Here is a 20,324-nt window from a genome sequence, read left to right as displayed (position 1 = left end):
CATGATTTAGTGGCATGCATTTATATAAATATTACAACTGTGGGCTTCTGATGTGAATAAATAGTTTAAAACATGAAATGCTTTTATAATACTCACACTGGAGTTCTTTCTTTATAAGTCAAAGACTAAAACATTTAACTCTAGTATGAATTTAAATACAAAATGTATATATATTTTTCTTTGAATAAATTTAAAAGACACTTTCTTTTTAACAAATTTAATACTAACTTGAGATATGTATACTGATATTCTATAATATTCTATAAAGAAGCAAGATGGACTTGCTCTCTGTATTTTTTATTACTGGATTTATTTCATGAGAAAATATAATGTGTGATGAACCATGATTTGCCAATCACAAGGTGGGCCCACTTGAATAAGACTCAGGGAAATATTAGTAATTTTCTGAAATTATATTATTCAACATCAAAAGACCAAAAAAACCCCCCAAAACTGAGGTTCTCCCTGCTTCACCCAAAATGGTCATTCTCACACTCATACTCCCACACACATAAAACACAGGACATTAGAAAATCAGACTGATATAAGTCTGAGCAGGGCTATAGTTCTAGTATATCTGATAATGCAGAGATAATAAGCAATTTCTGAAAATTAGCATAAAATCTATTTGTAGGAAATCCATGTGGAAGCTATTTTTATTTATTTTTGTAAATCAAAAAGTCAAACAAATTAGACTTGCCTTCTCTGTGATAATATTGCTGTTTACTGAAAATAGCTCTACATTTTTTGACCATCCACAATCTATTTTTCTGCTTAGGAGAAGACTAGAATAATAAGTCTGAAATAAATATTTCATGGATGAAAAAAGGAACCAGACATCAATAAACCCCCAAAATGTATTTTATTATTCCTAACATTTATTCCAGATATTTTTTATAACTATTCAGTTAAACTTAATTCTGTTTCTAGTTCCATTTAAAACATTGTTGTCAGTATTGGGGCCAAATTTCAATACTACATAGGCTAGAGGATAGCAATTTGATTTAGGGACTTGTTCTGAGACACTGCTTTCATGGTAATTTATATAACACTGAGGAAAAGATAAATTATCCTTGACCATTTCTTGAAGCTGCCATAGCATGCTTCCACTTTCCCCTCTGTAGTAACTGTGTCTTTCATTGTCTGCATCCTGGTTTTCACATCTTGGGCTTTGCCCCTTCCAGGATAAGCCAATTCCTACAAGCGCACTCTCCAAATACAAACCAACCAATCTAGAGCCCACAGCCCAGCCCAGTTATCTCCTCCATCAGGCTCTCACACTCAAGGCCACTATCCATCCATCCTAATCACCTCAAGTTAAGTAACAGACAACCTGGGACAATCCCTGTACCCAGAGCCTCCTTCGCTGCCTCACCTATTCCTTCCTGTGGAAGCCACAATTAAGGCTCTTGCCTTCTGACTGACCCAGTGCTTCTCCTTGTACTCCCCTGCCTCCCCGCCCCTATGTCATTCCTTTTGGGAACCATAATAAACTCTCTTTTTAATACCATTAAAAGCCTTATAATATCTTAAATTTTAGATCAATATATTGTATTTTAAAACACATCAATTGGCCTTACTGTATACACTATATATTTTTTTAAGATTTTATTTACTTGAGAGAGAGAGAGAGAGAAAGCACGAACAGGAGGGAGAGGGAGAAGCATGCTCCCCGCTAAGCAGGGAGCCCAAAGTGGGGCTCAAGCCCAGGACCTGAGTTGAAGGGTCATGACCTGAGTTGAAGGCAGACACTTAACCAACTGAGCCACCCAGGCACCCAGATATTCTAATACACCCTATGCAGAAAATTCCCTTACTGTATCTTAAAAAAGAGAAGAAGGGAAAAATTAAACTTTTGGCCAAGCAAGAAAATCTTAGAAATGTTGGCAAGATATGCAAAAAAGCTCCTTTATGGTACATTTTAGAAACCATTATCAAATGTCTGGTATCAACTGGCATCCTCTGAAATAACTTCTACACCCACAGCATTCTGCCAAGAATGTGGAGCCATTGAAGTAAAGGGATGAAGTTTTAAGAAAGAACTAATAGGTAAACTCTCCTGGTAAAACAAAAGTAAGATGGAATAAGGAATCCAGACAGATGGGGAAACAGCATATTTGACTGTTTTATAGAGCTCAGTATGTCTGTGTGACTTTGATATATAAGGGTCATGTATCATGGGCAGGGTTAGAATTGGTACATGAAGGACCTAATGCTCCATGCAGAAGTCAGGAGTCTTTGTGAGTAACCATAGCATCTTTAGAGGAAGGTGAATGCTCAGATTTGCATCTTGGAAAGTGATCTCCTGTGTTGATTATCAGAGTGGGAAGGATGGAAGACAGTATGGAGGAAGAGATAGCAAAGACCTTTCCCCAAAAATGCTGATGGTCTAATAGTGTCGACAAAGGTTATACCAAGCCATAATTCGAAGGTAACCGTCATTAAGGAATGCAAAGCTTTTTGAGGATGCATTGTTGCTACCCAGAATTTTTAAATGGTTAAGGCTTCTATAATGATTGAAGATTTTCAGATAAATATTTATAGGCAGAGTTTTCTCTAATGGTATGACAAATCCAATACCACAAAAGCAACAGGATTTTTAATGGAATTGAAACTACCTTAAAAACAAAAACAAAATCTCAAAAATTCCTCTCTGAAATATGAATATTTAAATTCAATTATTTGCACAACCCTAATTTTTAGAAAGAATCTTAGAGGTGTAGCAATTCTTTAGCTATTCCACATTTAATGCTCTATCTCATTCAAATCCATACCTTAAAAAATAACATTATTCTCAAAATGTAAAATCGATATTTTTCCAAACAGTATACACTTCCCCAACAGCCTCTACAAAGTTTCCTGGACAACTGGCAATATAGACTAAGTGACTAATAAAGATGGTTATTTTATTTACTTACTTTCTATACTTCTCTGAAAGGCAAATGAGTTGGTACAAATGATCTGCACTCACTTACAAAAGACAGGTCATATGCTTAGTATGTTTTTGAGTTTAGGCACAGGATGTAGTATATCACAGCTTTGCTTTATTTTTGGTTTGATTTCTCATACCTTTGGGTGAATCTTTTACATCAACCATAAAACAGGATTAATAAAGCCCAGAATATACACATGTTGTGACATAATGTGCTTTCTCCTCTCCACTAGAGCAGTTGGGTCCTGTCTGGTAAAACACTAAACAGTACTCTGTGGCCCAGTCATCAGCACACCTCAGTAACTGGGGCACTGGACGGAATCTGATTCACTGTGAATCTGGGTGCCGTTCGTTACTTCATGACACCCGCATGCCTACTGAGTCCCTGGTGAGCAAGCTGAATTAATTTACTTCTAAAAATGAGTAATGCTCCTACCACTTGTGTAGAAAACCAGCCATGACAGTGCTTAAAATAAAAAAATAAAAAAAAATAAAAAAAAAAGGAAGAGCCTGAAATCAGAAGTCATAACTTCAATGCTCAGAGGGGACAAACAGGCCATACAAATTGATGTTGTTGGCTAGATGTAAAAACCACTGATCTTTCACTTTTTCACTTTTGATAGAGATACATACGTAACACAGAAAGTATGTCCCTGATTTAAAAAACAACAATAGGGGCGCCTGGGTGGCACAGCGGTTAAGTGTCTGCCTTCGGCTCAGGGCGTGATCCCCGCGTTGTGGGATCGAGCCCCACATCAGGCTCCTCTGCTATGGGCCTGCTTCTTCCTCTCCCACTCCCCCTGCTTGTGTTCCCTCTCTCGCTGGCTGTCTCTATCTCTGTCAAATAAATAAATAAAATCTTTAAAAAAAAAAAAGAAATCTAACATTTTAATGAAATCTCTCTTAAAATGCTGAACAGCTGATTTGGGGTCATATTAAGCAGAGGCTGCTAGCTAGTGCCTCACAGATATTTTTTATTTGGCCGCCACATCTCTTTAAACTTGAATATTATCAAAACAGATGACTAAATGGATCATGATCATTCTGAAAATTTCATTTTCCATGATATAATTTATCTGTGAATTACTGCAGTATGTATCAACAAGCAATTTTATTTCTTAAAAGGCAAATTCTTTAGAAAACTAGTTGGCTAGTGCTAAACAAAGAAAGAGTGAATGGTTAAAAAAATCAATTCTAATGGTTATCATATGATACAAAGATACACCACTCTATGCTACCATAATAACACTGAACATAAAAAGGAAGGAAGGGAGAAAGGGAGGGAGGGAGAAGGGAAGGAAGGGAGAGCAGAAGAAAAAAAAAAAACATTAATCTGAGCTTCATTCATTGAGATTTTGGATAGAAAACTTTACATTTTTTCAAGTACTACCAATTAACAAGTATAGGTGACCCTTCATTACTGGCAGATGCTGTATGTGCAAATTTGCCTACTCACTAAAATTTAGGTGCATCCCCACTCATGGACATGTGAAGAGGGGCCAAAAATTTGAGTCACCTGACGTTCACATTACCAGCTCAGATCAAATAAGACAATGCTCTAGGTTCTTGTTTCAGTTTTCATACTATTAAAAAAAAAAAAAGTCCCTTTCACAATGTAGTGCCATGTTTTGCATTTTGTTGTTTTGGGGATGATTCTGCTTTCTAAATTGTCTCTCTCCCAAGTGCAGCACTGAAGTTCTGTGCAGTGCTCCCAAGCTGCAAGAAAGTCATGATGTGCCTGATGGAGAAAATGCATGTGTTTGATAAACTGTGTTCAGGCTTGAGTTATAGTGTTGTTGACTGTGAGTTCAATATTAATAAATCTACAAAATATACTAGATGAGGTGCTTTTAAATACAAAGACAAATAAAGCAAGGTTATGTATTGATTGGTTGACAAAAATATAGTGACCAGAGGCTCATAGGAACCCAACCTGTGTTTCTTCTAGGAGCAGTGGTTCAGTATTTGCTAACTCAGTCTTCATGGCAACTATATGTATAGGACACAACTACTGTGGATAAGGAGAACTGACTGTATTTACACTGCATTCATTCCTTTAAATAGCAAAATAAAGAGCCATTTTAAAATACCACATATATGAAAGTGAAAATATAATAGAGAAGTATCAAATTATCCTTGAGGAAAATGATAGCAAACTGTAAATCTCTTCACAGATGAGTGCAATGCTGAATGTTATGATCTGACAAATGTACTCCTTTTTTTCTTTCCCACTGTGTGAACATGCATTTAGTACAAGTGACAGAATGTACAAAGGTAAATCTTTCATTTTGCACATGCTTGCTGCACCTAAACTCTGTGGTTTATGTATCTAATCATTACAATTCCCTAAATACTTCACAAAACAGTAAGTCCTGTGTTAGTAGCATGCTGGTGCTGAAGAAGTTCAGAACATGACACCCTAGAATACGCCACTTTGGCATATTTATTACTTTGAGCTGGAGGCACTGGAGAAACAGGAAGATGCAGGAAGGGTTCTCTGTCCCTCCACACTTTCATCATAAACACAGGTCATAAAATTGCCCATGAAAAAGATGTCTTCTCTGCACGGGGAAGAGAACAAAAACATTTTTACTACCAGAGACTGGTAGTTGACACCAAAATGGGTATGAGGTCTTACAGAAACAAACCTACTAAATAACCCTTATTTCCCATTAGTTTCCCCCCAATACCTCCTAATCACTATCCCTCCATTTTCTGACCTTAGCCCAAACCCCTTTGTCTTGTCACATCCCTACAATTTATCATCCTTCGTTTAAAATATTTTTGGGGCCTAGGGCACCTGGGTGGCTCAGTTGTTAAGCGTCTACCTTCAGCTCAGGTCATGATCCCAGCGTCCTGGGATCGAGCCCCACATCGGCTCCCCGCTCAGCATGAAGCCTGCTCTCCCTCTCCCACTCCCCCTTCTTGTGTTTCCTCTCTTGCCATCTCTCTCTGTCAAATAAATAAATAAAATCTTTTTAAAAAATGTGTGTTTATATATATATATATATAATTTTGGGGGGCGGGGGGCTAATGGCTTCTCCGGGTCTTCACTTTTCTTCTGAAGACTCCCATGTACACATGAAAATATTAAATAAAATTTGTATGTTTTTCTCCTGTTACTCTACCTTATGTCAGTTTAATTCTTAGACCAGTCACAGGCCTCCCCTACATAGTGTAGAATCTCAGATTCCTAGGGAATCACAGAATCCAAACCATGGCGCATTTATGTTTCCTATAAGATAAGGCCCAGAATTTTCTTTTTTTATTTAGCCATCGGAATCTTGTCTGTTTTTTTCTGACCTTATAGGAAATAATCTTCTTGACATTTAAAGCCTAAAAATACAAAATTTACAGAGTCTATTAGAATGGGAATATTAGTCTGTTTACCCTCTAAACTCTAAATTACTTTAAGGCTATAAATAAACTTGAAATTGACTTCTTATATTTTAAGAATTTTAGATATTCTTGCACTCAAACACTACACTGAGGCACCTATCTAGATAGTAGGCAAAGTGGAAACTACAGACATATATGCATTTAATATGTATCCACTGGCAATAATCACAAAAGATTAGAAAGAATCAGAAAATGTTTTACCATTAGATTAAGTTTCAGAGAATATGAGGATTTTGTTTCACTCTAAGAGTATGAAATTACCCATCACCACTGCTGCTTTGAGCCTTTTCCTTTTGTGACATTAGGGGAAACTAATAATAAGCCCATCTTTTGTTTTCACTGAAGAAAATGTGCAAATGGGAAAAAAAAAAGCATGTAAGTTAATCACAAGTGCATTCGCATTCTTCAAATACTAAAGGGACAGGAATTACAACTACCTGTCATTATGCAACTAAAGTAGCAAATGCAGGTTACCTTTATAAGGAAACAAAGGAGAAAAATTAATCTTTTGAAACAATCAGGTTGTTTCATTTTAAAAAAAGGAGACAGATTAAAATCTGTACAATAGAAACAATAGGGCTTAGTTGAAAAACAATGAAAAAAATTAAATACTCTATTTTCTCAATCTCAAAGTAGTTCTTTTAAGAACCTGAGTGATAAAATATTTTCTAAGTAATTCAATTAAAACATCTAATGCCAGAAGTATCATTGGAAGTAGAAGGAGCAATTGTATCTCAAAGAAACTCAGGAGACTAATAGGACATTGCTTATTTGCCAGCTGACGGGTTATTGCTATACATTTGCAGTGTCTGCCATTAGAAGAAAACTAGCTATTTTAAAATGCAAATAGTTAATTTGACCTTGACAGTGCTGGTTTACTTATTTGGTTTATAAATCCTGCATTTCTTTCTGTAGTAAAGTCAGAACTTCTATTAAAGTGGAAAATATAAGCAGCCTAAATTCTGTATATTATTCACTGACATCCTCCATAAGAGTAATGAAATTTAAACTGACAAGAAAGAAGTAACAAAGAACATCATCCAAAAGTTCTGGATGAGTTTTAATTGTTTTTTTTTTTTCATTATTAAAAATCACATTTTGGGGCACCTTGGTGGATCAGTCAGCTAAGTGTCTGCCTTTGGCTCAGGTCATGATTCCAGAGTCTTGGGATCAAGCCCCACATTGGGCTCCCTGCTCAGCGGAGAGTCTGCTTCTCTGCCCGTCCTCTGGCTCATGCACATATGCACTCTCTCTCCCAAATAAATAAATAAAATCTTTTTTTTTAAATCACATTTTTTTTACCATTAGATATGCAGCAGATTCAAAAAACTCTGATTTCACTTATAAAGGTATTCACTTAACATATTTAAAACTTTATGCTATTTCATACATTCATATACTACTATTACTGTTGGTTTGGAATGCATTAAAGACATGATCTTACTAATTCTCACAATACTACCCAAAAAGGCAAGAAGTGCCAGAATTCTTAGTGATAAAGCTTTTGTACTGGATAGAGCTGGAAGGTTAAATGCCTTCTAATCTAGTCTGCTCTTCATGCCACCATTTGTTATGGGAACTTTTTAAAGTTTTAGATAAATGGGTATATAAAAGCAAAGGGAGTTCAAGCAATGCGACAGTCAAGAGAACAGAGACCTTAGGTTAAATTGACACATTGTATAAGAATGGGGTAATAACACCTCTCAGCCAGTAATTTCAGCCAAGTGTGCAATCAGATATTGTTTATCCACACAAAATACATATCCATTTACCTAAGTGGACCATTTACATTTAAAGTAAGATTTATGAGTGGATTTTTATACCCATGTATTACTATTTCCTCTACAGTCAACTCTGAAGTTTCATAAAGGTGAAGAGCCATTTTTAAATCTGCCTATATTCAACATCAGAGAACACAAAACCAGGCATTTGAAAACTTCCCTAAACAGTCCAGGAATGTATCTCTCAATCTCAAGTCAATGCACATGAACAATGTGTGCCACCAAAGAGCCTGATTATAAATGTAGTGCCTTCATATGTAAGAGGAAAAAAATGCTTCAGAAGGCACAAAACATCTTTAGATGTGCCAAGCACAGCTATTAGAAAAGATCAAGCTTGGAAATCTCACACCTGTAAGTTTGAGAATTCTTGATTATAATCTCACTTTCAATAGAAATCTATTCATAGGGGCGCCTGGGTGGCTCAGTCAGTTGGGGGTCTGTCTGACTCTTGATTTTGGCTTAGGTCATGGTCTCAGCGTCCTGGGATCAAGCCCCATGTTGAGCCCCATGTCGGGCTTTCCATTCAGCAGGAAGTCTGCTTGTCTCCCACTCCCTCTCTCTCTCTCTTAAACGGGTAAATAAATCTTCAAAAAAAAAATCTATTCACAAAAAAGTGTAACAAAACACAAACCTCCTGATCTATGATGTAATTTTACTTCAAGGAACCTTAATAATACCATTATAAAGAACAATTCTGATTTTTTATTTGTATTTTGAGCTATCTAGTTTCACTGGCACCTTTCTATTATATCATTCCCCTGATATAAGTTAGCATAAAAGTATTTGGAAAGAAGGATAAAAAAGCAAATTTCCTACATGGGAAGGGGCTCTTAAATTATGAGCATGAAGAAATTCTACTCAGTGAATGAAACTGCTGTTGATATTTTCTTAAATGTCAACTGGCCAGTCATATAAACAGAAAGCACTTAATGGGCAGGAGGACAGTGAGGAAAGATGTGTTGATAGCGGTGCCATACACAGACTGGAGGAAATGAGCAAACAGTGTTTGTAGCCAAATGATACATATCACCTGTAAGGGGAAAAGGGAATGTTGTTACTTGCCTATTTAAAATCACAGTTCAGCCTAACCAAGTACACCATCCAAGAGCATCAAGCAGATCATAAATAAAGGAGCAGATGGACATCTCCAGAAACAACAGAAGAATGGGAGCAGAATGATTTTCAGGGAAACATGTTGGTTTTGGGGGGATGCCACTGAAAGTTTTAGATCCCATCTCAGATTTTTCATCCAGAGAATAGAATGAAGTACATTCTTTAGGATGAAACAGCTACTAAATTGTTACACACTAAGACATAATAAAAGATTAATTAACCACCAGCTTCCACTTCACTAATTTAACGGACAGTACTGGAGTCCTCACCTTACATGATCTCTTAGCAGCATGCGTCACTGGCGCACATTTCCATCTTCCTGGCATGTTCCCCTCTTCTGGATTTCCCCTGATTTACCTACCACTCATTCTCTTATCTCCTTTGGAGTTTATGCTCCTTTTACTCAGCCATTACATTTTGGAGTTCTCAAAGATCAATCCTGGATGCTCTGCTCTTGTCACATTAAATTCACACCCTACGAAATATCATTTAAATATGGCTTCAGTTACTGTCTCTATGCATAGCTAAACCACAAAATTCTGTCTCTGGCCCTATAGACACTAAATTGAGTCCTTTATTATTCAGTCATCCACCAGATACTTTGTAGATGCTGTACATGTACTTCAAATTTAGCATTTTAAAGACCAAACTCATGATACTTCTTACAAAGTATCTACATCAGTTCCTACTGCTGCACATGACACTGCCTGAAAACTGAAAGGCCAGTCAGACACGTGTGTGAGAGCCGTTCTCAGCACTTTTTCCCACCACAGCCCATATTCAATCCACCACCAAGTCCTACAGATTTTACTTCCCGATATCCCTTAAACCCTTCCACGTATTCCCACCCTGCTTCTCTTGCTGCAGCTTTCTGATTTGTCCTCTACACTACGGCCAGAGCAAGTCTCACAGAAAACAGATATGATGATGTTCCCCCATCTCCATCACTCCTGAAACATACACACCATCGGCTTAAGATATTTCAATGGAATCCCTTCGAGCTTCTAATAGAAAAACAAATTAACGGGTTAATTTGCCTGGGTGGCTCAGTCAGTTAAGTTCTGAAGCTTGATTTCAGCTGGGGTGATCTCTGGGTGGTAACGTTAAGCTCCGGGATGGGCTCCAACTTTGGCAGGGAGTCTGCTTCTCTCCTTCTCCCTCTCCCTTTGCACCTCCCCTCAGCTCGCAGGGGCTCTCTCTCTAAAATAAATAATCTTTAAAATAAAATAAAATAAATAAAAATAAAACAAAAAATCCCCCAAACCACCCCCCCAAAAAACCCCAGAAGCACAGCCCATAAAGTCATGTGTCAGGATCCCCCCTTCAGCCTAATTTCAAACCCAACAATCTTTCACTTTCTGTGTTGCAGCCACACCAGCCTTCCCTTTCTGGCCCCAAATATTGCGTATGTTCTTTCATCTATCTGGAACATCGTCCTTGTTCCTACCTGCAGCTACCTCCAAAGCTCAACCCAACCATCATTTCTCAAGAGAGTTTTCCCTTAGCTTCCTAATGAAGTTGCAACTTCATTGGCACCTATGAGTCTCAGAGGACGGCTATTCTCCACGATCAGCACTGCTATCATTGTGCTCCACTGCCCAGTTCTTCAATACAGTTTTCCCCATAAGACAGAAATGGTTTTCCTCCTACCGTGGGCATATTCTCAGCCCCTAGCACATGGTTGGTTCTAGTAATTTTTATTGAATGAATATTATCATGATCAAATAAAAGTTATTGATACAAACTGCAAGAACTCTAAGAATGACCTGAAACAAAGTATTTTCAGTCCTCTGTCTAATACAAACACACTCATTAATTTACTAACATTCCTACCATGTCTCTTCCCTTAGCCCTAACTATCCTTGCCCTCTTTTTCACATGCCCCATTCTTACTCATTTTTCAGATCTCAGTTTAAGTGTTACTTTCTCCTATATGGCTAGCAAATATTTGTTAAATGAATGATGACCCTATTAAGCATTTATTGATTGCTGTAATTAGGTGCCAGGCAGCATACTAGGGCCTGGGGTTACAAAAATTGATATGGAATGTTTTCTGCCATACATATTTGGGGACTGCAATCATGTAGAGAGATAATTAAAGCATAATATAAATGGTACAGTCGAGGGAAGCACCTCCTGCTTGTTGAATGATGCACAGAGGAGTCCTGCTGTTGTTCCCACAAAACATGGTTGCAGGGATATATACATCCTTTATTCAGGATAATCCACTCTCTACCTAGTAGCTGCATAATTTTGCCCATATCACCTAATTACTTGTTGGAAGAAAAATCCACTATTTTAAACACTGCCAGAAATTTTCTCTTACAGAAAAAAATTAACTAAACACTTTGATGGACCATTTGGAAATGAAATGATAGGCCCCAGAGCATACATAGGAAGGGTGGGTTGAACGGCTTTACACAGAAAAATGAAAGGGATGTGGCTCTGGTGGAACAGCTGAAGGAGGCTGAGTAAGAGTCCCAGAGAGACGAAAACATGTAGGGAGCTCTAACGAGGCCCTGGGAGAAAAGAGAGGCTAAACCTTATACCCAGGGCCTGATCTAGAAAAAAAAACAAATACGCAAACACATGCAAATGGATGCATACCACACCCACACCCACACCCACACCCACACACACACACACACACACACACACACACACACAGAGTAGCGTGGGATACCTTTCCTTTGGTTGAGTTTCTTGCAGAATCTATTAGTTTTAAGTCGCTGTGCTTGATATAAGTCTTTCCTAAATGAGAATGATTTTCTTAATTCCTTATGCCCTAATACAAGTATTCAAGAGAAACTGGTTACAGGATGGTTAAAGCTGTCTCACTTGTAATCCTGGCTCTAAGAAGAGAATGAAAGCAGGAAGCCCTCATCATCCTTCTCATTCTTGCATCCACGCATTCTACACTCCCTGGCAAGACTACATGACTTCCATTTTAATGACAAATGCAAAGTCTTTTAAACTTTCTAAAGCTCCATCTTAGGGTAGACCCTGAGATAAGCTATGTAGAAATCAAAAACTAAGAGTCCTGGCATTGGGTGATCTCTGTATCAGCTCAGCTGTTCCACGGTCTGTGGACTGGACTGTGCAGGGTCCAGCCTCTGGCTAGACTCTCAATGGAGAATCTCAGAGCTCCCCAAATAGTGACCCATTGATAGATGTGGTTAATATGGTGACATAGCTCTGAGCACCTCAATCTTGAGACAGCCTATCTGTGCAGATTTTAGGATACAAAAGAAGTGACAGGCTGAATCACCTGATATTGGAGATGTCACTTTCCTTAACAACAATGTGTTTTTTCTGCTTCTGCATTTATGCCTGCTTACATTTTTATTTGATTCAGATAAATCTAGTTCTCCTCACAAAACTGTAATTTCCATGTGAAAAGAGACTATGCTATATACTTAACTTCTGACTCTGGTTACAGCTAGGCGCAACATTTTTCTTTAAGCAAAAACAAAGCACATGTAATTGCAATATGAGAAGGGCATAATACTGAACCAGTCTATTTTGTTTCAGGTTAAAAAGAGATTTTCACGTAATTTGTTGAGTTCACATTAATAAAGTAAATGCTGAAAATGCAGTCATATCATAGCTCTTATTCAAAGCCAAGGCTATGTAGGTTCCTACAGAGTTCCAACTGTGACAGCAGATTATTCCTCTAGAGCTGTTCTAATACTGTAACTACTACCAATATGTGGTTAACTTAAATTTAAATTAGAATTAAATTTAAAAATCAGTTTCTCAGTCACACTAACTACATTTTACTCGTTCAATAGCTATCCATGGCTAGTGACTCCTGTATTGGGACAATGCAGATATAGAATGTTTCCTCCACCAGAGGAAGTTCTATTGGATAACCTTGCTCTATATGCTACAGAGAACAGAGAATCAGAGTAAGCAAACAACTTTCAGATTTTCAACTAGAGCGTTTTGGGATACTGGATCTGTAATTATCAGTGTGGATGCAATTTTTATATCTTTTGATCAACTCCTATGCTGCATCAAATTTTAATTCCATTATTTTCATAATCTCTTCCTTCCCTATGACTGCTTTTTTACTCTCCAGTAAGCTCCACTGTTCATTCCCCATTGAACAAATTCATTGGAAAAGAAGAAAAACTAAATACTTGGAGAATAAACTAAATAGTAGTGGACATCAGAATTCTGAGAAACTCCAAGATTCCTTGTGTCTGGTGCACATCACTGTAGGAATGTGTGCAGTGTTCATGACAGTGATAGACTCAATCTTCTGGTTAGGTCATGCTATATGGCAGAGTGAGGGGATTCTGCAGATGTAAGTAAGGACCTGTATCAGTCAGAGGCCTGCTAGAGAAAGAGAACCAGGAAAACATGTACATATAAGAGATTTATTTTGAGGGACTGGCTTATGTGGTATGGGTCTAGCTAGGCAAGCCTGGCATCCATAGGACGGGCCATCAGGAAGGATAGCAGGCAGAAAACTCTGGGGCAGAAGTCCTGAAGGCCTGTCCACAGGCAGAATTTCTTCTTTAAGGAAACCTCAGTTCTAGTCTAAGACACTCCAACTGATTAGATCAGGACCACCCAGATTATTATAGATCGCCTTCTTAAAGTCAGTTTATTATGGAGATTAATCACATCTATAAAAATTTTCACAGCAACATCTAGATAAGTGTTTGATTGAACACTGAGAATTCAAGCCCAGCCAAGCAGACACTAAAAACTGACCATCACAGGTCCCTTACTTAGTTGATTTTCTGTTACCCAAAAGGTGACCATTCTGACTGGGCCTGATATAAGCAGGTGGGATCTTTAAAAGAGGGCCTAAAAAAGGAGATGAAGAGGTACGGACTTCCAGTTATAAAATAAATAACCACAGGGATAAAAAGTACAGCACAGAGAATATAGTCAATAATATTGTAATAACTTCGTAGGATGACAGATGGTACACTTGTGATGAGAATTTCATCACATATAATTGTCAAATCACTACAGTGTACACCTGAAATTAGTATGTCAACTACATTTCAATTAAAGCTTTTTAAATTAAAAAAAAAGGTCTAGAGATTAGAGAGCTGAGGAAATAGAGATTCTCTCTTTCCTGTTGTCCCTAAAGAAGAAGCCACAAAGAGTTCTACAGCTACAATGAAATAATTTCTGCCAGCAGCACTTGAGCTTGGAAGAGAGCCCCCAGTCTCAGATAAGACCATAGTCTAGGCTAACGCTTTGATTGCAGTGTTGTGGGAGCCCAAGCAGAGGACTCAGTTACACTATCCCCAGACACCCGATCTCTGGAAACAGTGACATAATAAATGTATCTTGCTTTAAGCCATTAAGTTTGTGGTCATTTGTTTTACAGCATGGAAAAATAAAAACAGAAAGGGAAAAGAGCCTCATGTCTCCTAAAGGCACTGGATGAGCTTGGCACTGCCCTGAGTAGACTTCATAACTCACCTGAATTGTATATTAATTAGCTTGATTGTGGTGATCATTTCACCATGTATACATATATCAAATTATTGTATACCTTAAATACATACAATTTTTTGTCAATTATACCTCAATAAAACTGAGACAATAAATATTACTTTAGGCTGTTAATTAAAGATAATAAAATAAAGTAATGCTCTTTTCAGTTATTCTCTTTTTACCAATGAAGAATTTTTTTCATCTATAAGGATGAGGAAGCTAAAGTTTAAAGGAATTTTCCTCAAGTTCTGGATCTAAGACTTGTATTCCAAAGAGAGTTCAGATTCTCTTTAATGTGGACACATGAATTATGTAGGATGGACTGGTTTTTTGATTGTCACTGTTACATTATAAATATTACTGCAAAGTTATGAAAAAAACTGTGATAAAATATCACCCTTTATAGTAATATATAGTTCTTGGCCTGTAGCAGATCAGATCTAGCATGTAATCTTCTAAACATAAAAGGAAATAAGTACTCACCATGGCTGCTGTTAGAGATAGTGAACCTATTTAATTATTTATGCCATTATTTTTCTTCTTGACTATTCTCTCACTATTATGAGGTTACACACTCTGCTCATATTCAGTATATAAGAAAAACTAGTTAGAGTCTATGAGAATACATCCACTTACTAGTCTTTAATTGGGACTGACCACAGCAAAAACTTTAGGAAATCCAGAATCACACATAATGATTAAATAAAATGAATATAAATCCAACCGCTTAGAATTTTTTTTTTTTTTTTTTACCAGACACATCTACAAGGCAAAACCAACTTCAACATGATATGCTGTTTGGATCTGAAATAAAGGAAGCCCATCTGTAACGTGACTTCCACTGACTGGGAGCACTAAGAGGCAGCATTCTGCTATTAGTTGGATTGTTCTAAATCCAGCTTTGGCAACCAGGCGTTGGATTTTAAGTGCTCTAATTCCTAGGCTATCTTGGTAACAGAACTGAATGGAATATCTCAGACCTGGCAGTGATTTGCTAAAAGTTAACAGTCTACAGGCATCTTCAATTTCATTTAAAGAACTGTCATGGATCATTGAGATTTTTTTTCTCTCCTCTACTCAAATAATAGGTCAACGTGACCTTTGTTGCTTTGGAGAATTTGTACATCAAGCTCCAGCTGCAGATGTCAGATTCTTGCTCTTAGACCTCTTGAATTAACTTGTAATGTACTTGCCTGCAAAACTGCCTTTCTCACCTTAATTTTGCTTTAGAGTTTGGAAAGTAGATACAAAAAATCAGAGTCAGAATTATGATCACTTTCTCCATTTTCTTAAAGCCTCCTGACTCTAATATCCACTAAAACCTAAGTGAAATGTAATCATTTCCATCTTTAAAAAAGTAAACTTAAAAATGAGTGCCTATAAGAAAGTTCATGTCTTCAAGAAAGTGATAACATACTCAGGAGAATATAGTAATAAGGCAGTAATTAACTTCTCATGATAGTATATGATAAGGAACAAAATTAACAGAAAAGTGATGTGATCCAAGTGACAGACTAGTAGGTTCAATTCAACATCTGCCACTAACCAGCTAGTGTGCAAAGCCACTCTAGATTTCACTTACCTGGTATTTATGTAAGAGTTGTTAAAGATCACCTTAAATTGTATATTAGATTTACACTTCCTCAATCTCTTTTAATAGGTGGAACTAACCAGCTCATATGGAGATCTCATTTGTCTTTGGTCAATTTGATCCCATCCTTAACCAATCTATTTCCCGACTTGGAACACAAAATGTCCTCTAAGTGAAGATTCAAACGGCTGTCATTTATTTAACAATTACTATGTGCAAGGCATTTTTTATTAAACTTTTCAGTTAATACTTACAATATTAAAGAGTAGATACTCTCGTAGTCACTTTATAAATAGGAAGGTGATTTTGGAAAGGATCCATGACTTGTCCAAGGTTTCACAGCGAGTAAGAGAACAGCTGGATTTGGACAAGACTCTGAAAGAGCAAATTTCCTCTTTCTGTGCCTCTGAATCCCATCTCATCTACAAGTTTTTTCCACAGGAAGCAGAAATTAGAAGAAAACTTTATACAGGATGGATTTACTTAATTACTGAGACATTCGAGGGTCCAGTATTTTATTTTTCATTTGGGCAAATTAACAACTTTACAGGCTCCGTTTATAAAAAAATTTGAGTTCTGGAAATTTTACAAAATTGATGTGGGATTTAAAGGGTTGTACTTACAAAATTTTTTTTTCTAGATTAAAATAAGTCAGTCAAATATGAAGATTTTAACAATGTCTAAGAAAGGATTTGTTAGAGAAAGATATGTTGAAAATGGAGAGAGTAATTTTCCATTCACTATAGACCTACCTTTCTTCTTTTTTCGGAGATATTTTAATATTTAATAGGTTCTTCTCTGATAAACAGAATATTTTGTAACTATTTATAGAAAAATATACTATAAGCACTGTTGGCTGCAGAAGGGTGAGGGAAGGGGAGGAGAGAAAAGTGACAGGTGCGCATTCAAGAGAATCCAAGCAGCATTCACCTTCTGTGAGGAATGCCACTCTGAGCACAGAGAAAATGTCAAATCCATACGGAACAGTGAGGTCAGTCAGAGGATTCTTCCACATCATTTAGCACTTGAGATGCTACCCTTTTAACAACAAATAGCCTCTTGTTATAAGGTGGAGAGGTTTTTATGGCAGAATACATAGTGCATATTAGTATACTGTGAACGTATGTATGTGTGTGTCTGTGCCTACATATATTTTTTTTCTTTAACATAATATTATGAATAATAATTTTATGAACTATTTGTCATGGGAATTCTGATATATTAATTTGGATGGCATTTTTAATAATCCTTGTTTAATGCTCACTCAATCCATCATTACTACAATCCTCCAAAATTAAAAATTAAACTGACACATTAAATGGCATGCTGATAGTAAGTCAGCATTTTAATATAGAGAATATAGTCCAGCAGTCCCCCCTTATTCATGGGGCATATGTTCCAATATTCCCAAAGGATGCTTGAAAGGAGTACTGAATCCTATATATAAACTATGTTTTAGTTTCCTATATATACATACCTATGATAAGTCTAATTTAGAAATTAGGCACAATAACAGATTAAGAACAACTAATAATAAAATAGGAAAATTATAATAATATATTGCTATAAACTGAAATAAAAGCTATATGAATATGATCTCTGTGTGTCTGTCTCTCTCAAAATATTTTAATGTGCTGTACTCATATTCTTCTCCTGGTGACGTTATGAGATGAGGTGAAATGCGGTGAATGACACAGCACTGAGATGCAGTGTTGTTACTACTGACCTGAAGATACATCTGGAGAGCCATATGCTTCCAAGTGCGGTTGAGGGTAACTGACAGTGTGGATAAAGGGGACACTACTGTACTGCTACTTTAACATGTCCTTTCAAAAGGCAGAAGTGCTATACTTAAAACCACTGAAGGACATCTGCTTAAGATTGAGAGCAGTGTTAATAACAGACATGGGTTTTATATTAATTTTAATGTCCCCATCTCTTTTTCTTTCCATCTCTCACTTCTTTTTCTTCATATCTTTCTACATCAACAGTTACTATAATTTCAACTTACACACCCCTTCCTCTCCTATGAAGTTAAAATAATCACGCAAATATTCTGAGGAATCAAAATTGTGGTAAGAATATTTCTCATGATTTTAATGGCAATAATTTACTGAATTTAGGGTATTCTTTCCAAATATGTCTGTTTTTAATTATTTATGGTCAACTAAATCTTTTTTTTAATTATTTATGTTTTTAAATTATTTATGGTCAGCTAAATATTAATTATCAGATATTTTGCCTTCCATTCCTTATTTCCACATGACTTAATTCATTACTTAAAGGTAGCTTAAGCATGAATATTCTCGGGGCACCTGGGTGGCTCAGTCAGTTGAGCGTACACCTCTTGGTTTCAGCTCAGGTCATGATCTCAGGGTCAGGAGATCAAGCCAGTCAGGCTCTGCACTCAGTGGGGAGTCTGCTTCCACTCTCACTCTCCCTCCCATGCCCTCCCCCACCCAGCTCTTTCTCTCTCTGAAATTAATAAATTTTTAAAAAAGAATTAATATTCTGGACCTCATTGGGCTCAATAGACTTCATAGGTCCACTAAGTTTGTAACAATCCTTTTTGCTTTCCATGAAAATTGAGCATGTCACTGACTCCTCACCCTTAACTAAGTGTCAATAAAATTCCTATTGTGTCCCATACCTGTGGTTGCATAATTATCTTCTAGTGTAAACTGCTGAGCAATTAATTATTTCTTCCAAACCCTCTATACATTTCATGAATAAAACAGGGACTCATTCTTTCAAAACTATTTCAATTTCAACAGTATCTACTATATACACAAAGCAGAATGTTCAGGCCCAACACCTACCTACTGACTGAATTCTAATTGAAATGAATACATACATGTTAACTTTGATATAATACAATATAAAAGGACAGAACTCAATACTAAAACCAGATCCAGTATGGTTCTGCTACCTGTTCCTTACGGGGTGGTCTCAGAAAAAGCATTTCTCTCTTTAGGGGAGCTCTTCGTTCCTCACCTGCAAACTTAAGATCTGGTCTAGGTCATACCCAACAGGCCTGCCACCTCTAAACATTTTTGGGCTCCATGACCCCTGTTTTCTGTTTTTCTTTAATGTCAATCATTTCAGAGAATCTCTTTCCTAAGCACTGTAAACTACATTTTGATGTGAAGGCAACTCCTTCTAGAAAATGATTATTACTCTGTATGAATATTAAGACTTATTTTTGATGCTTAACTAATGTTTAAGGCATGTTTCCTTATGAAGTTAAGAACAGATGTTGGATAATAAAATTCATCTCAGAGCTGAGAACCTAAGAAATAAATGAACAGTTACTAAATAATCCTGTGTGCTATCCAAGAATACTAGGAAATGTGAACAACATATACAATAATAATAATAATGGCTAATATATTTATGACTGCTTACCTTAAGCCAGCCATTGTGTTAAGCACTTTAGATTTATTATCTCATTTAATCCCCATGCCAAATCTATGGAGTGCACATTATTACTCCCATTTTGAGGGGGGCAGAAATGGGGATTTGGAAATCTTAAGCAACCATCTCAAATTACCCATTAAATAAACTTGGCATTTACTTTAGATTTCACTGAAAGAGCTATCTCCTTTCATTGCATCATACTGCTTACCATAAAGGAGAATGTCCTTCAAAATACAGTTAACGCAAATAATCCCTATACATGCATATTGTGTTCAAAACTCAAAAGTAACACCGTGGATTAAATTTTTGCAAATGAATGCTGAGTATGTCAAAGATGCAAAAATCACCCCTGTCTCTATGCAATATTAGAGACTAATGAAAACACAAATTATTTTATTTGAAAACTGATGGCTTATAGTTTAAAGTAGAAAAAAGGTATCACTTTGCTTGAGATATACTTTTTACCCTTTCTGATCTAATGACTATGCTTTTTATATTGTATTTATTCTTCATATTATTACTAATTGATGCATTCCATATAATATTCAAAAAGAGATACATTTTAAAATATAAATCATAATAGTACAGAAATATTATGATTCTTATGTATCATTTAAAATATAGATTT

At 36.5% G+C, this 20,324-nt stretch overlaps 1 protein-coding gene across 1 annotated transcript in view; it reads right to left on the bottom strand.

Annotated features, from left to right (window-relative positions):
- Positions 1-20,324, bottom strand: part of CNTNAP2 (contactin associated protein 2) — a 1,777,718-nt gene that overhangs the window by 1,056,751 nt on the left and 700,643 nt on the right. The gene's annotated exons all lie outside the window — the stretch shown is intronic.

This window comes from Ailuropoda melanoleuca, chromosome 1 (assembly GCF_002007445.2).
Source record: "Ailuropoda melanoleuca isolate Jingjing chromosome 1, ASM200744v2, whole genome shotgun sequence".
NCBI classification, from domain to species: Eukaryota; Metazoa; Chordata; class Mammalia; order Carnivora; family Ursidae; genus Ailuropoda; species Ailuropoda melanoleuca.
Note: the sequence above shows the minus strand (reverse complement) of the source record. Positions and strands in the feature narration are given on the sequence as shown.